The sequence below is a fragment of the Oryctolagus cuniculus genome, chromosome 6 (assembly GCF_964237555.1).
Source record: "Oryctolagus cuniculus chromosome 6, mOryCun1.1, whole genome shotgun sequence".
Taxonomy (NCBI): Eukaryota; Metazoa; Chordata; class Mammalia; order Lagomorpha; family Leporidae; genus Oryctolagus; species Oryctolagus cuniculus.
Window position 1 is genome coordinate 144,642,426 of NC_091437.1, and position 17,607 is coordinate 144,660,032.

Sequence of the window (17,607 nt, forward strand, 5' to 3'; positions counted from 1 at the left end):
AGAATTTGGCTTCTCTGTTTTTCTTTGCTATTCAGAAGAAAGTTTGTGTCTTTTTGATGTTAATTCCCTGATCTTAAAAGTCATAAAGATATAAACTAATTGGATATCAAGTGTGTTTGGCACACTTAATAATTCTTTTTAAAATTATGACCATTCCATGGTTATCACGAATACAGTGAAATACAAGGTACACATATAGCAATAGGCTTTCCATTTCTGTTTTCTATAATCAGGAATAGAATTTAATAAGAGTAGAGAAATCCTTGCATAGAAATTAGGGTCACAGAGTGATGTACAGATGGAGGAGATATTTTATTTTTGCACAGGTTGTTGGCGGGGGCACAGAGCAATCATCTGCTAACTCAGGAATGTTTCTCCAGTAGTGAATGCCACCGGAGATGTTCTTTATGCATGTGGGATAAACTAGGATCTGAGGAGTCAAGGGGAGCTGCAGGTGAACTCAAATCAACTAGTTAAACTCACTTTCCCAAAAGCTCTACACTGAGCTTTCTTTCCAAAGGTAGCCCTTGGCCAAGGCAGTCCTTTAGTTCCAGGATTAGGCCTGGATGGCAAAACAACCTCTGCACTTGTTTAGCCTGAAGGTAGGGAAGGCTTTGTCAGACATAGCAAGAAAGACTACAGGGAATGAAGGAAGTAAAAGTAGAAACAAGGGGCCAGTGCTGTGGCGCAGCAGGTTAAAGCACCGGCCTGCAGTGCCGGCATCCTATGTGTGCACCGGTTCAATCCCCGGCTGCTCCTTTTCCGATCCAGCTCTCTGCTATGTCCTGGAAAAGCAGAAGATGGCCCAAGTCCTTGGGCCCCTGCACCCATGTGGGAGACCCGGAAGAAGCTCCTGGCTCCTGGCTTCAGATCAGCTCAGCTCTAGCCATTGAGGTCATTTGGGGAATGAACCAGTGGGTGAAAGAACCTTTCTCTCTCTCTGGCTCTACTTCTCTCTGTAACTCTTTCAAATAAATAAATAAATAAATCTTAAAAAAAAAAACCACATATAAATAAATGCCTCACGATTGTCCTGATGTGGGTGTTTATATTGCCTGTAAGGCACAGTGACATCTCTTCATGATTCAATGCAATGTTTTCTCTGTGTCTCTGCCTTGAAAAAGATTGTATCTGTTTGTGCAACTAGAAAAATAATGTGAATATAATGAATCAATATATCCTTCAACTGTTAAAATGTGTAACTTAATTGTGACTAAAGATGAGATCTAATTTGAGTGAAAGACTGGCCCCAGTGATCATGAATAAGATGAAACTTCATCACTGAGAATTCTTCCAATGTCACCATCCTTATTTCTAATCCTCCATGTTCTGTGTGCTTGCCAGAGTTATAATTAGTTTAGCAGACTGCTGAGCTGCCAATTTGCATGAAATGTCTTGAGGTACGTGTTTCATTATATTTCCTCTGTCCCACCTAGCTTCTTTTCTCTTCCCAGCACCACTTTGCTTTAACCTTACATAATCCACTAACATGAAAACCTGGTATTACCTTTGTTGATTCCCTCTCAGTCTGCCTGGTTTGGGATAATCACATTCTCTCCTGTTTCCCAAATGCTCCATGCAAATATCTATTATTGCTTTTATCATATGTTATTATAATTTCCTATCTGTGTTTTCCTTTTCCAGTTGTTCTGTGGCTTGTTTTTTGTACAGAGAAAAAGTGATTTTGAAATGCCACAGACTGAAGTGAGTGCCTTTTCTGAGCAAGACTAGTTCTAACAGACTCATGTTAAATTATGTAAGAAGCAGACACAAAAGGGCACATATTGTATGATTGCATTGATATGAAATATCCAGAATAGGCAAATCCATAGAGACAGAAACATATTATTGGTTGCCAAGGGCTGGGGGAAGAGAAATAGGAAGCAGTTGCTTACTAAGTATATAATTTCCACTTGGAATGATTAGAAAATCTGGAGTGGTAGGGGCTAAGCAACATTGCAAGTATTCTTAAGATTACTTGATTGCATCTTTGGAAATAGTAGTTAATTTTTGTGTTATGTGTATTTACAACTATAAGGCACATAAAAAAAGTAAATGAAAATACAAACAACAATTGTAAAATTGTGGTAAGGCCAATTCCCTTATGTCTCTCTGTGTTTCTCAGATGTCTGACTACAAAGTCTTGGTTTCTACTACTTCCCTTTTACTACGTTCTGCAGTGTGTTCATAGCTTACAGTCTCCACTTTAATTTTCTTCCCTATAAAATTCTCTATCGTATAAAAAGGAGAAGAAGATTTTTGTGCTAGGAAAATGAACTTCTCAGGTACAGTCAAGAATTGCCCCTTCCCTTTCTATTCGTAACTCTTTTAATTTACAAAGCAGTACCAATTGTTTGCAAAAATGAAAAAGAGACAAGAATACAAAGTCAAATGTATGTCATTTAAAAACTCTCCTCTAACTGAGACAAAAATAACACAACCAAGCTGAGGTTTTGTTATCCTTCTCCTATGCACACAAACTGTATTCCTTAGCCTCTTTTGCAGCTAGGGGAGGTACTGTGGAACTGTGTTCCAGCCAGAGTTGTCAGTGGATGTATGTAGTGATACAACACATTCTAAGGGCACCTATAAAAACCATCATGTGCTCTCATTCCCTTCTGCAATGATTTCAGAAGCAGTGTATTTGAGACAAAAGGGTCAAAGGTTAGCAAAAAAACTAGATTCTTTTGCCAATGCTTGGAAGCAAGCTGCTAAAAAGAGCCAGGAACTTGCATAAGACTGTTGATATGAATGAAATAAAACTTAGGCTGTCATTGCATTAAGGTTTTGAGATTCAGATTCTAATTGTTATCACAGGGAAACCTTTCCTATTTGGATTCATTTACTTCTCAATTATAACTCACAGGAGATAGCTAACTATGTCAATTTTATTTTTCAATCAAAGCATGGACTATTCTAGTGTTATATCTACTCTCCCTGTTCCTTTCAAGTAGATCCAAGATGGTTGGAATCACACATTTACTGTTTTTAGGCCATGTACTTCCAAAAATCAAGTATGGGAATTTACTTAGGAATGTATCTGTAATAGGATTCTGGCCAAAGAGATGTGAGAGGAAGTCTACCAGAAGGTTTCTTGGAAAGATATTTCCATATGTTAAAAAAAAATACTGTTCTCCTTTTGCTAAAAATTGTGATGGAGCCTAGAGTTGTGGTATCATAAGTTGACAAGTACAGTTACTAGGAACAAAATCTATATGCCAAGCAGAAGATAAAGATGGTATTAACAGTCATTATTTATGAAACTTTGGGTGAATAGGTTAATTAATACTTGAAATATGTTTTCCATGAAGTTTTTGATACATGTGATATATAATTTTTTTTGTATTTAGCCACTGTGAAATATTTTTCCTGTTATTTGCAGCTAAAAGCAACCTAAGACATATTTGACATTTTAGCTGATTCCAGTGATTTAAATATTTCAAACAATATTTCACCAAATGTCATGGTACGTTGATTAGTAATTATATTCATAATTCTGTTTACAGTCTTATTTCAGGTACACAGAGGATAAGCATTTAAATTTTCTGGAGCTTATACCATATTTTCCTCCAAAAATAGTGGCCTTCCTTTGGCTTTTAAATCTGCCAATCTGGAAATTATAAATGTATTTGATTTGGGAAATCTGACAGTCAAAATAATATCTCCTTATTTTACTTTGTATTTTTTTGTTTTAATAGAGTTGAAAATCATTTCATATGCTTGATGAATGTTTGAACAGTTTTTGCATTTGTGTGTTCAAACATGACTATTTTTCTTCATCTTGTGTTTTCTTATTGTTTAATAAAATTCTTAAGTGATGGTGGGGGAAAATAAAGCTCTTAATACAATAAGACTATTAATCCTTCCATTGCAAATGTTTTCTTCCACTCTGCTGTTTATCTTTCACTCGTCTTGTTATAGCCATTCCCACATAATACTCTGCATTTTTTATCTTATAACTTTTATTACTCCTCAATTGAATGTCTTACTAATTTTATATATTAAAACTCCAGGTATTTTTCTTTCAAATATACATTTTCAAGGACCAAAAAATCTTTAATTTATAAATAACCCAAATTTTAAAAAATTGAAATCATATTTAAAGGGTTAGGATATATAGGCAAACATGTCTTAAATTGTTTCATGTAGTTCATTGGTTTTCCTAATAGGGTACCTGAAGGAAAGAGAATATATTTTTTGTTGAGTGTTTATTATGTGCTAGGCATTATACTAGAGGCTTTATATATCATTTATTTTTCTATTTTAATCCTTGTGACGGTACTATAAGTTGTTTCTATTACTGTTATTTCAATAGGAAAAAGGTCGACAGCTTGCCTGTGACATGGCCAATGAAAAGTAGATTGTTGCTGATTGTACCTCGCTTTCACTTCTTAACATTGCCCTTTGCCAAGGAACTATAATGTGTCCAGAAGACAAAGATACTGGATAAATATATAACGCAAATAGAATTTGTATTTTGACCTTTTTTATTTCTCTTTTTGAGATCCTTTTTTTAAATCCTAAAGCCGGGAATAAAAACAAAACAAGATAAAACCAGATCTACATGATTCAAGCACTCTTTTTTTTTTTTTTTCATTGTACTATGATGTCTTAGCTTGAGCTTAAAAAAAAAAGGAGACTTTTTATTTATTTTTTAGCTGTCTACATCGAGCACTTTTCTTTTACAAAACTGAATCACCTACATTATCAGGAAAACTTCCCATGTTCTTTGTGGGCTAGATCCATGTGTCTTTGAAGACATGGATCAAGTATGTGATGGCTTTGTCCCATCTATCACCAAGGCTTGTTTGTTAGGGACTTACCTTGCTGAGTCCCTCCCTGTGTGAACAGTCACTTCCTCCTGTCTCAGCTGGCTGCCTTTGATGTCTAGTACTGTCTGGTATTATTTTTAAGATGAGAGTGTGGGAAGAAAAGAGGAAATGTGTCTGCATATTGCACCAACGTCTGATCCAAGAGGACTTTTCTACTTCTGAATTTTAAGAAGTACTCTATGGGGTTTACGTTCCTTTGCCTTATAATCCGTCTTTGAGCCTTCTCTAATAGCCTTTTCTTGAACAAACATTCATAATAGGCGAAATGAAAGTCACTTTCATTCAAAGGCTTTAAAGCCTTGGAAATAAGATCTGGAAAAACCCTAACCAAAGAATCTTGAGAGTTACCACATTTTTTCTTTTAATTTAACAAAGCAGGTAGGGAGTTGGAAATCCAGATTTTTAATATTTTTCCACTTACTCACAGAGTAGATGAGTAAGTCAATTAAGTGCCTGGGACAATGGTTTTTCTATACGCTAAGAGAGATCAAATCAGGATAACCCCAAACCCCCTTCTGGGTGGGCCTCTCTGTAACGCCAGAGCAGACCTAGAGAACACTGGAAAATTGCCAGAGTTGGTCTTACTTGTTCTCGCCTTCCCTTCACATTCCCGTTGTCTTCTGTAATTCACTGATACATACTCTGATAGCTTTAGTTTTCCTATGAACATTTTTAAAAATTTATTTATTTATTTGAAAGTCAGTTACAGAGAGAGAGGGAGAGAGAGAGAGAGACAAAGAGAGAGAGAAAGAAAAAGAAAGAGAGAAAGAGAGAGAGAGATTGCATCCACTGGTTCACTCGTCAGCAGGCTGCAACCACCAGGGCTGGACAAGGCCAAAGCTAGAAACCAGAAGGTTCTTCCAGGTCTCCCACATGGGTAGCAGAGCCTCACACACTTGGACCATCCTCTGCTGCTTTTTCCAGGCCATTAGCAGGGAGCTGCATCAGAAATGGAGCAGCCAGGACTAGAACTTGCACTCAATGTGATGCGGGTATTGCAGATGGAAGCTTTATCTGCTACACCACAACACTGGCACATGTGAACATTTTAAGGTCTCTGATTCTGAATTCTTTCTTCTAGTTCTCTCAAATATTATGTCTTGTCCCCAAGCCATTTATACTGACAGTATCCTAAGGCCTTTCTCCTGGGCATTAAAATGATTTATTAATCTGTGACTAATGAGATAATGGGCTATTTCTTAGTAACTTGCTTGCATTTAACAAGGACTTTTAATGAAGCTAAAAAATTTAACCCAAATGAATGACACAAAAAGTGGAAATTGCAAGCACTTTGGGCCAGTGGAAGGTTGAGGGTGAGTGTGTGTCAATGGCCCCACAAAAGTCATTAGAAAACAATCATTTGGCTTGCCTTGTTGAATAGAACATAAATGAACTTATGATGATATCTCTAGTTAATCTCTTTGAGGAGGCTGAATGTTCTTGGCATCCTTTTTCTAAGTGTAAAGGCTGATGTGATTATTTTTTTTAAATGTTACATAGTCTGAAGTAGGAAATCAGGAAGCAAAGGATTCTTATTAATTCCGGGAAGCCTGCAGTCCAATCAGATAACTGATTCATAGGCCATCCTTGGGAGTTGGGCCTAAGGGACCTGGCCAAATCATCATGACCCTTCTCTTGATTTCAAGGACCTTAAACTCTGGTTGTTGCTTCCGGTGACACATTCTGTTTCTGAACAAAATTCTGAATCCTGTTTGGTCAGGGCCAGGGCATTTTATTTTTTATGTTTCATGGTACCTGGCACAGGTTGAGGATGTGAAATTACTTAATGAACATTGTTAACCTATCATCTTTCTGGAAAGGACGTCAACACTGTTATGCATTTGTTAAGTTCCTAGTATGAAACAGCTTTTGGGAATATTAACGTGTCACAGTATCTTTATTTTGTGGCAAGAGGAAAATAAAGGCAACTACGTGACTGATCTTATGTCACAGCTATCTTAGGTCACAACAGCTTTATTAGAACTAAAACTTGGCAAGCAGCTGCAGCAGAGAGCACAGAGTCTTCTGTGATTACTTTCTTGGCCCTTGGATGGCCCTTAGTACATTGTAAGCAAAAGGAGGGAAAGGAAGAATGACTGAGAATGCACTGGTTTTGAAAAGATTTGGAACTAGATAGATTCTAGTTATCCCAGATGGGCAGTTGAGGAGAAGACAGTGTGGGACTTTTCGTGGTACCTAAAGATGCCATCCAGGGTTTGCTCTGCTGACCTCTGTATGTGCCATTTTCAGATTTGAATTTGAAGACTCAGGGTCATGTCCCAGATCTACCACTTACCAACAGCTCTCTCAAGGCCTGCAGTAAAGATCCCAAAGCTTTTCCATTTGTCTAAAAGACTACATTGTAGAGTTCCTGGCTCCTTCTGCCCCAGCCCCATGGTCTACCTTGCCATTTCGTCAATAACCCAAGCCTCCTCTTGTCTCAGGATGGGAGCATTTGTTGCTCCCTCTTCCTGGAATGCTCTTTCTTCAGGGCTTCCAGTGGGTCCCCCACTCCCTTCTCTGTTAATGCCACCTCATCACTTAAGCCTTTCTTGAAAACTCAATGGAAGGCCGTCACCGCGGCTCACTAGGCTAATCCTCCGCCTTGCGGCGCTGGCACACCAGGTTCTAGTCCCGGTCGGGGCGCTGGATTCTGTCCTGGTTGCCCCTCTTCCAGGCCAGCTCCCTGTTGTGGCCCGGGAGTGCAGTGGAGGATGGCCCAAGTGCTTGGGCCCTGCACCCCATGGGAGACCAGGAGAAGCACCTGGCTCCTGCCATAGCGCGGTGCGCCGGCCATGGCGGCTGTTGGAGGGTGAACCAACGGCAAAAGGAAGACCTTTCTCTCTGTCTCTCTCTCTCACTGTCCACTCTGCCTGTCAAAAAATAAAAAAATAAAAATAAAAGAAAGGAAAGAAAACTCAGTGAAAAATAGCTCTTCGGCAGACTCCAGTTTCTAATTCTGATATGATTTAATAGAAGGTAAAAATCCCAATGGAACTTAAAATCTCTGAAGACACTGAATTGGTAGGTAATATACTCTCCAACAAAATAATAATCAGTGAGGTTATGAGTATGCTGATTACCTTCCTTGACTCTTGCTGCAAAGTCTACATACTTGCAGGTGAAAATATCACTTTTGCTCCACAAATGTACACAAGAATTATTTGTCAACTAAAAATAAATCAGTAAAATCTATACAAAGCAAAAGGAACCTGTAATGAAAAGATTCTATCTGCTTCACTGTTTTAGCCTCAATATCTGAAACATTCTTGTACAAATCATTTAATGGATTTACTTAATGAGGAAATGAAATATTTCAGCTTCCATTTTTGTGTTTTGTTACATGTTGAGCAGGAATAATAGTCCTCTTTCCTTTTTATTGAAGAGGTGCTATATGTGAAGATCGTAGTAAACTTTTGGGCACTAAATGAATATAGAGTAGTTTGGTTGTCTTTATAACTCTGAGTGACCTGAAATAAACTTACTAACATCTTTATATTTAAATATTGTTCTCATCTTCTAAATCGGATTTAGAAATCATTGCAACAACTCTCATGAATGTTTTCCCTCACTTTGTGGGCTCATAGACATGATGTATATGGTGACCAACTAAGTGAAATGTGCTGATGGACTTCCACATGAAAATCCCCAGTGGACTTTTAAATATTAGTAACTGGGAGGCAGTAACAAATTAGCAAGAGTTAGTGATTGGGTTTCATCAGAAGGAAGATAGTAGGCTTAATGTGAATACTGGCCATCACTCAGTGCAAGTTCAATATTAAAATAGCAACTTCAAATGACACTGCTGTACACCAAGTTTAGCATACGCTACACATCATACTTTCTATTTTTCATGCATTATTTCATTTAATTCTCATAATAGCCTTATAAGTAGAGGCTAATATCAGTTGAGGTAGCCATGGTTTAATGAAAGAAATCAATTTGAAAAAAGCCCACAGAGCCTGTAAGAGTAAGAGCTGGAATGAAAATCCAGGTTTATCTAACCTGAAATCTGAGGCTTTTAGCCACTATATTAGATTAGATAGGATGTAACATATAAATTAAAAATTAAACACATAGTCTCAGCAGGAAAGCTGTTGTCTTTTATTACATGGTATGAGAAGCCCATGAATTCCAGGTTTCAGTTACTTGGCTCCTTCAGAGTAGAGTCCAATATGAAACCTTTGGGCTTCATATTTCCTGCTCATACATTGGATATTCATAACATGTCCTTTAGGAAAACACTATCCCTCTTTTCTAAAGTGCCAGTGCAATTGCATATGACATAGGCTTTTGTGTATAGTTCACTTTTATTCCTGAAAGTATTGGGGTATGTGTTATATGAGTTTTTGTATCCCATTGACATAAATATAATGTGCATATTATAACAAAACTGCAAAAGTTCCTGGCATGAAAGCAAAGAATGATGAATGAAACCTAGTGTAAATTGCCTACAATTGTGCTCCTCTGTGTCTGCCTTATGTCCTTTTCTTTATTTCACTCCAAACAGTTTGAACACAGAGCAAACAGCCATGTTAAATCATAATAAATAATTCAATACAGCACTTGGCAGATGTTTGCAAGGTATGTATATTAAGGATGATGGTAATCTTAGTAGGGAGGAGAAAGGCCAGAGAAATATTCAGGCAATGTGTATAGACGCACATTTATTTGCTTTGCTTTGTTTCTTTTAAAGATTTAGTTTCTTTCACGTTTTTGTAGTACAATATGGGGGAGTCAGCAGGCAATTCTTTTCTGATTTTCACTATTAGATAATTAGGGGACACATATTACACAAAGGGTTTGTCATAAGAATAGGTGGTACGGGCAGGTGGTGGTACTGGGGGATTCAAAATACACACACATACGCACACACACACACACACACAAACACACCTCTGGTCAAATTCAAAGAATGGCACTAGAAATGCAGACAGGCCTGCAGAATAGGCAAGAAATCTGCTGGTAGCTTCCCCTTGCACTTGGCTAGGATTTACAGTCAAATGTCCACTTCTTGGCAGCTGGTGTTTGCTTAAATAAGGCAATTTTGAGTGGCTGTGTAGGCTTTCATGATGGTGATGGAGACCAGAGAGATACAAATAAATAGAGTTTTCAGAACTATGGCAAAGAACAGAGCTAGACCATGTCAGTGCAAGTCTGGGGCATTTAAGTATTTGTTGTCCTCTGCTAGGGCCAGGAGACTAACAAGGAGACCACATTTGTATGTGGATTCAAGTTGACCCAGGCACGAAGCATGATCTTTTATTCTGTGGTTTGCATTTTGAGGCACCTCAGTGACTTCACAATACTTGAGAGGGAATAGCACTAGCAAAGTGACTGAATAATATTGGGTAATAGAGCAATTCTATGGGAGTTATTCAACTCATAAATATATATAAATCAACAAGTGTTTATCTTACTCATAATTTTCTTTAACAGTTACTTACAGTTCCAAAAAGAAAGAGATGACATATTCAAATGGGGTAATTACAGAGAATTTAATAAAGAGATTATCTATAAGAGTGTAGGCAGGGCCAAAGGAAACCTGCCACAGTTGATTAAGCACCCCAGAGCTGGTAATGCAGGGGATTTATTATCATTCCTGGGCCTGAAATAATAGGAGTTGAGAGTAGAAACCACAAACACAGTATGTATTAACATGGCCCTGCTGTTTCAGACAACTGTTGCTCAGGAATATGAAGTCTCAAATGACTGTGTTGCTTGTTTTAAAAAGTTTGTGGAAGTCCATTCATCTTAACACCATACTACCTAACTTACCCTCATCTGAGTAAGCATCTCCTTCTCAGAATCGCAGGCAATACAGCCATAATTTTAAGTAATTACTTATTCTTTAACTGACCTGAAAATGTCAGTCTTAAATTGCCATATTAGGAACTTTGCCCAATTTGAAGCAAGCCCCATCTTGAAAACTTCACCTTAAACCAAACCCCCAAGTCCTCCTGTAGAACCTGGCTATGCTCGCTCTCCTGTGAGATTCTGCTAAGACTATCAACCTGTGTCCTGTGATAAGAAAAGTCTCAGTTTTGCCTCATCAACAGATTATTTTGGTAATATTTTCCAGAGCCGGCATTTGACAGAGCAATTACGGGAAACCAGGGCAAATGCATGGGTGCAGGATACAGCTACCCAGCATTTTTCTAGAGAAACTGGACTTTCTAGAAATAAACTGAAGAAACACTTTAAAACCAGTTTAGAGTTTTCAAGTAAGTTGAAAATTGCATATAGTAAAAATTACCCTGGAAAATCCCTAAATTACCCATAAATACAGAGTAGAAGATTCTTGGTAGAAAGCCTGTACACTAATATGTATGTATAACTAGATAACATACACAACATACAATCCTGTACATGGGCCATAATCGCCAAGCAAATAATATGAGGGTTTCTACAACACTTCCACAATTTTGTGGAAATTCCAAATTGATGGCTTTAACATTATCATTTTCTACATTAGATTTTTAGCAATTTCTCTCCAATTTTGGCCAGTGTTTCTTTATGGCCTTACTGTAATTCCTTAATGAAAAATTTTGGAGATTGAAATAAGTTCCAACTTACAGAGAGATTTTCATGAAAGCATAAAGAGCAACTGTATATCTTTTACAAAAATTATTAATTGTTAATATTCTGCCTTATTTGCTTTTTAATTCTCACTGCACACACACACACACACACACACAACTTTTTGCTAAACCATGTGAGGATAGATTGAATGCATCATTATTTTTAATCTCTGATTTTTCATAATATATTTCCTAAGGATTTTTTTATAAAACCACAATCTACTTACCAAATTCAGGAAATTTCATATTGCTGTATTAATTATATATAATATATGCCTGTATTCCAGTTTCATTGATTATCCCAATCACATCATTCATAGTATTTTTTCTTCCAGGTAGCATATCTAGTCTAGAATCATGTATTGTATTTGGTTATCACATTTTTTGATCTTATTTAATTTAGAACAATTTCTTAGTCCTTTTTTGTCCTTCTTGACCTTTATATTTTTGAAGATCACAAGGCTAGTTGTTTCAAGGGTATTCCTCAATTTGGTTTACCTGATATTTCCTTCTTATATAATTCAGGTTAAATATTTCTTGACTGGATTATGAATAAGTGATGTTATGTCCAACATAACAGCACATAATACCAATATAACAGTATTCATTTTTGTTTGCCTTTAATTTATGATGTTAATTTTCATTGCTCTTAAGATTGTATTCAATTTCTCCATTATATAGTACATTGCAATTTTTATAAATTATAATGTATAAGGACGTATTTAGAGATTATGTTAATAAAGTGTGTCTCATCAACACACCCCCTCCATTAATTCCTTAATCTCTTTCTAGAGTAATCACTACACAATTTTCCCCTCATTATGTTTAAAACCTTTTAATGTCTGGTAATCCCTTGGGGTTGGCTTTGGGAAACTCTTAGATTTATTTTAATTTTTATCCAAGCTGATTGAATTCATGTAAATTAAATGTGGGTCTGCTGAAGCTCCATTATAATAACCATAAAGGAAAAGTCCTATGGGTAGAAGCTATAATCAGTCACATTTGATATAGACAAAATGACTGGCCAATAAATCTGATGTTCGGGGAATAGTTTACAAAAAATGATCCTGATGACTATAATTTCAATAGCATAAACATAAAAATGTTTTCACTGTGCTGAATAGAAAATTCAATAATAAATTAAAATGATCTAATGGTATTTGCTTTGTAAACTTCTTGCTTGACAAAAATTTTTCAGTAGTGTTATAATTCTAGGTAAAATATTTGCATTTGTAAAGATAGAATACAGATGCCCATGACATAAAAAATGTTGGGTAAAAATCACAGGGTAAGGAAGAATAGCTGGGTGGGCAATTCAGCATATGGGTATTGGAAGCCTGTACTCAAGGGGTTGGAATTTCCTACTGCTGTGTACTAAATATGACCATAGTTATCTAATGTTTGCATCAATCGCTCCATCTGCACAATGGACAAATGTATGTCTTCATATGATTACTATGAAGATTTAAGATTTAACACATGTAAAATAGTGAGAACTGGGCCAGCACATGATTTAACCTCGGTAAACGTTTCCATCATCGTCACTATCATCGTCACCATCTTCTTCACCTGCATCTCCATGTCGTTTTTTTCTGGGATTGCAAGAAGCCATATTTCAAGGCTGGAAAACTCATCTAATTTGAGATTAATAGGGAAAATAAAAGAATAATCCAGGAAATTTTTGATGGTTATAATAATGTTGTAGTTCATAAACTGAATGAAACAGCAATATATATCACTAAAAGAGTTGTCTTCAAAATGTGTGGATAATACCTCTCAATTGATGTCTCATTCCTGAAAACATCATTTAATACGATTGCTACAATCTAGCTGTCAGTTTTAATATCTATATCATGATATGAATTTAAACCAAACTATCTCATTTAATCCCTTCAAAATTTTTATGAGAGAGATGTTATTATTCAGCATCATATTATTAAGAAGGAAACAGGTTTTTTTGAGAAGCTATGAGATTTGCTCTAGTTGATGGATCTAAAAGAGGAAAAACTATAACTTAAACCTTGGTATCAAGATTTGAAGAGAGCTGAATAGGGAACCAGAGTGCTGCTTCTGACCAGGGGAGAATAGCAACAGAAGAGCAGAGGAAGTGCATCCCCAGGAGGGAGTTAGAGAAAAGTTTGCAGTGGGAATTCTACAAAAGAAAGAGGGATGCTGTGGAACAGCAAGAAGGTGTGAAAGTGCAGCAGTGAGTAGGGACATCACACATGGGACTCCCTCAGCTGGAGGCTGGAAGACATACCAACAACAGAGACCGAGGGGAGCACAGACTGCGGTAGTCAGTGCACTGGTGATATGCCTGAGGGAGAACATTGTAGACCACATAGACACTGCGTCTGGCCTGGAGCCCTAATGGGGGGCAGGGCGCAGGATAGCCACACAGTCCAGTGAAAGAAAAGCATGTTTCATTCTCCCCATCCCCCAATAAGGGAACCCAGCAAGTGGCAGAGAGAAGCCATCATTTTGATACCAGTAGAGGCTGCAGGCAGCTCTCATATGTGCATGTGATCAGGGGATTTTGCCAGAAGGAAGAATTCACATTCCCTACTGACTTTGAGTCTGAATGAGAGAGTTGAATCCCAGGCTTCAGGGTCCAAACTGCCAAGGTGAGACATCACAGGCAGATGTTTTCAGGAACATCTCTCATCTCTCCTTAGATAGAACAGGCTCATGCATCTGGGTGGATTCTATGCACACCATAACTGTGTGAGCTTTGAGTGCTATGACTGTGGGAATTCTGTGAATGCATGTTAGGTCATGGGTTGTAGCTGGATCTCTGGGCTATTAGTGCATCTGGCAACAGAGGCTCAGAGATCCCTGATGGCCTGTGATGGGTTACTGAGAAGGTTCTGTGCTGAAACTGAGGTCTGCACAGATCCTTCATGTGATTCATGTGCCACCATGGATGGGGTTGTACCCGCTATAGGCTAACCCCAGTCACTAATCACATTGGAAGAGAAGTGAGATTGTGATTATATCAACAGGCATGGTCACACCCTCTCCCCTGTTCACAATAGAGGAGATACACCATGCCTAGCTTGGGTGTTACCCCAATTCTTGTCCCAACATTGAGCACTGACCAGAGTTCTCTGGCCATACCCAGCAAACACCTCTCGGTATTCACCGAAAGAGTATAGACCACTAAGCCAGAGAGACATAGTTAAAACCTATCAGAGGAAAAGCCAACACATATTTCCACTAGTACCTAAAAATAAATGCAGAATTACAAGAAACAATAACAAGAAGGTAACATGACTCCACCAAGAGAACACAACACTTCAATAGTAGAATGTGAAGATAAAGGGATTGATAAAATGCCTGAAAAATAATTCAAAAGAGTGATCAGAGGATTACTCAGAAACAATGAAAAGCAAATTCATGAGTTAAAGAAATCCATATATGGGGGCCGACGCCGTGGCTCAGTTGGTTAATCCTCCACCTGCGGTGCCAGCATCCCATATGGGCGCCGGGTTCTAGTCCCGGTTGCTCCTCTTCCAGTCCAGCTCTCTGCTGTGGCCTGGGAAGGCAGTGGAGGATGGCCCAAGTGCTTGGGTGCCTGCATCCACGTAGGAGACCAGGAGGAAGCACCTGGCTCCTGGCTTCGGATCAGTGCAGCTCCGGCCACAGCGGCCATTTTGGGGGTGAACCAACGGAAGGAAGACCTGTCTCTCTCTCTCACTGTCTAACTCTATCTGTCAAATAAATAAAATAAAATAAAATAAATTTATAAAAAAAGAAATCCATAATGACATGGATTAAAAACTTTCCCATGAGATTGAGATTTTGAAGAGGAATTAAACTGAAACATTAGAAATGAAGAATTTAATATGTCAAATACAAAGTATAGCAAAAAGCTATATTTGGATCTCCTTTTCTTTCTCCAAATTAGGGAAATTTTCCATTATTATTTCACTGAATAGGCCAGAACTTCAGAAACTACTAAGACTCATAAGTTGGCTCATTTGATAGTATACCATAAGTTTGCAATATGGCAGAAAGCCTTAATAGCAGACTTGGTGAAGCAGTAGAAAGAATATCCAAGCTAGAAAACAAATCTTCAGAAATATCTCAGAACAAAAAAAGAAGAAATTAGAAAAATTAAAAACAATGTTGGAGATTTGTTAAAGTCTATTTTGTCTGATATTAGCATGGGTACACCTGCTCATTTTTGCTTTCCATTAGCATGGACTATCTTTTTTCCATCCTTGCACTTTTAGTCTGTGTGTATCTTTGTTGGTGATCTGTATTTCTTATAGGCAGCAAGTAGAGTAGATGGGTCTTATTTTTAATCCATTCAACCCATCTGTATCTTTTAATTGGAGAATTTAAAACTGTTAAAAGAGAAAAATAATGGCCATATATAATGTTTAAGGGATCAATTCAAGAGGAAGCTGCGACTATAATAACCATATATGTACCCAATTCCAGGGCATCTGGCTATTTAAAACAGATTTTAATGGAGCTAAAGGATAACATAGACTCCAATGCAATAGTAATGGAGGACTTCAACACTTCACTTTTAGCAATGGACAGATCAACTGGAGAGAAAAATCAACAAAGAAACAGCAAGTAATATACACTATGAACCAAATGGGCGTAACTGATAACTACATAACTTTTCACCCACAATTGAAGAATACATATTGTTTTCATCAGTGAATGGAACTTTCTCTAAGATATACCATATGGCAAGCCTCAGCAAATTAAAAAAAAAATGAAATCATATCATGCATCTTTTTTGACCACAACAGAAGGAACCTGGAAACTAAAAACTCAAGAATTCTAGGAAACATGAAAACGCATTGAGACTGAACAACACACTTCTGAATGAACAGTAGGTAATAGAAGAAATCAAAATGGAAATTAAAAAATTCCTGGAAATGAATGAAGATACTATACAACATATCAAAACCCATGATATACATCAAAAGCAATAAAAGGGAAGTTCCAAGCAATTGGTGCCTACATCAAGAAATTGGAAATGCATCAAATAAATGAGCTATCAGTGCATCTCAAAGACCTAGAAAAACAAAACAAACCAAATCTGAAGTTAATAGAAGGAAAGAAATAATTAAAATTATATAATAAATAAATAAAATTGAAACCCCCAAACAATACCAAATACAAGAAAAATGAAGAACTGTTTTTTGAAAAATAAACAAAATTGATACACCATTGGCTCAGCTAACCAAAAAAGAGGGAGAAGACCCAAATCAATAAAATCAGAGATGAAAAATCTGATGTAACAATGGATATCATAGAAATAAAAAGAATCATCAGGAAATACTATAAATACCTATATAGCAACAATTTTGAAAATCTAGAAGAAATGGATAGATTCCTAGAACCATACAATCTACCAAAATTGAGTCACAAAGACACAGCAAACCTAAACAGACCAATTACCAAAACAGAGATTGACTCAGTAGTAACGAAGACTTTTCCAACAAAGAAAAGCCAGAACCAGATGGCTTCCCTGCTGAATTCTACCAGACTTTTCAAGAAGAGTAATTCTAATTCTTCTCAAACTATTCAAAACAATTGAAATGGAGGGAATCCTTCCAAATTCCTTGTATGAGGCCTGCCTCACCTTATTTTCAAAAACCAGAAAATGACACAATAATGAAAGAGAACTATAGACCAATATCCCTGATGAGCATAGATGCAAAAATCTTCAAGAAAATACTGTCTAACCAAATCCAAAAACATATCAGAAATATAATTCACCTAGACCAAATGGGATTTATCCCTAATATTAAAGTTCAATGAATGCAAATCAATGAATGTGATTATCACATTAACAAATTGAAGAATAAAACCATATGATCATCACAATAGGTCAGAGAAAACATCTGATAAAAACCTTAAGCAAATGGGTGTAGAAGGAGCATTACTAAACACAATCAAGCCAATATATAACAAACTCACAACTGGCATTATACTGAATGGAGAAAAGTTGAAAGCATTTCCACTAAGATCAGAACCAGACACGGATGTCCACTCTCACTGTTGTTATTCAGTATAATTCTGGAAGTATCAGTGAGAGCTATTAGGCAAGAAAAAGAAATAAATAGATACAAATTGCAAAGGATAAATTCAAATTATCCCTTTTTTGTATATAACATGATTCTATATATAGAGGAACAAAAAGACTCCACCAAAAGAATATTGGAACT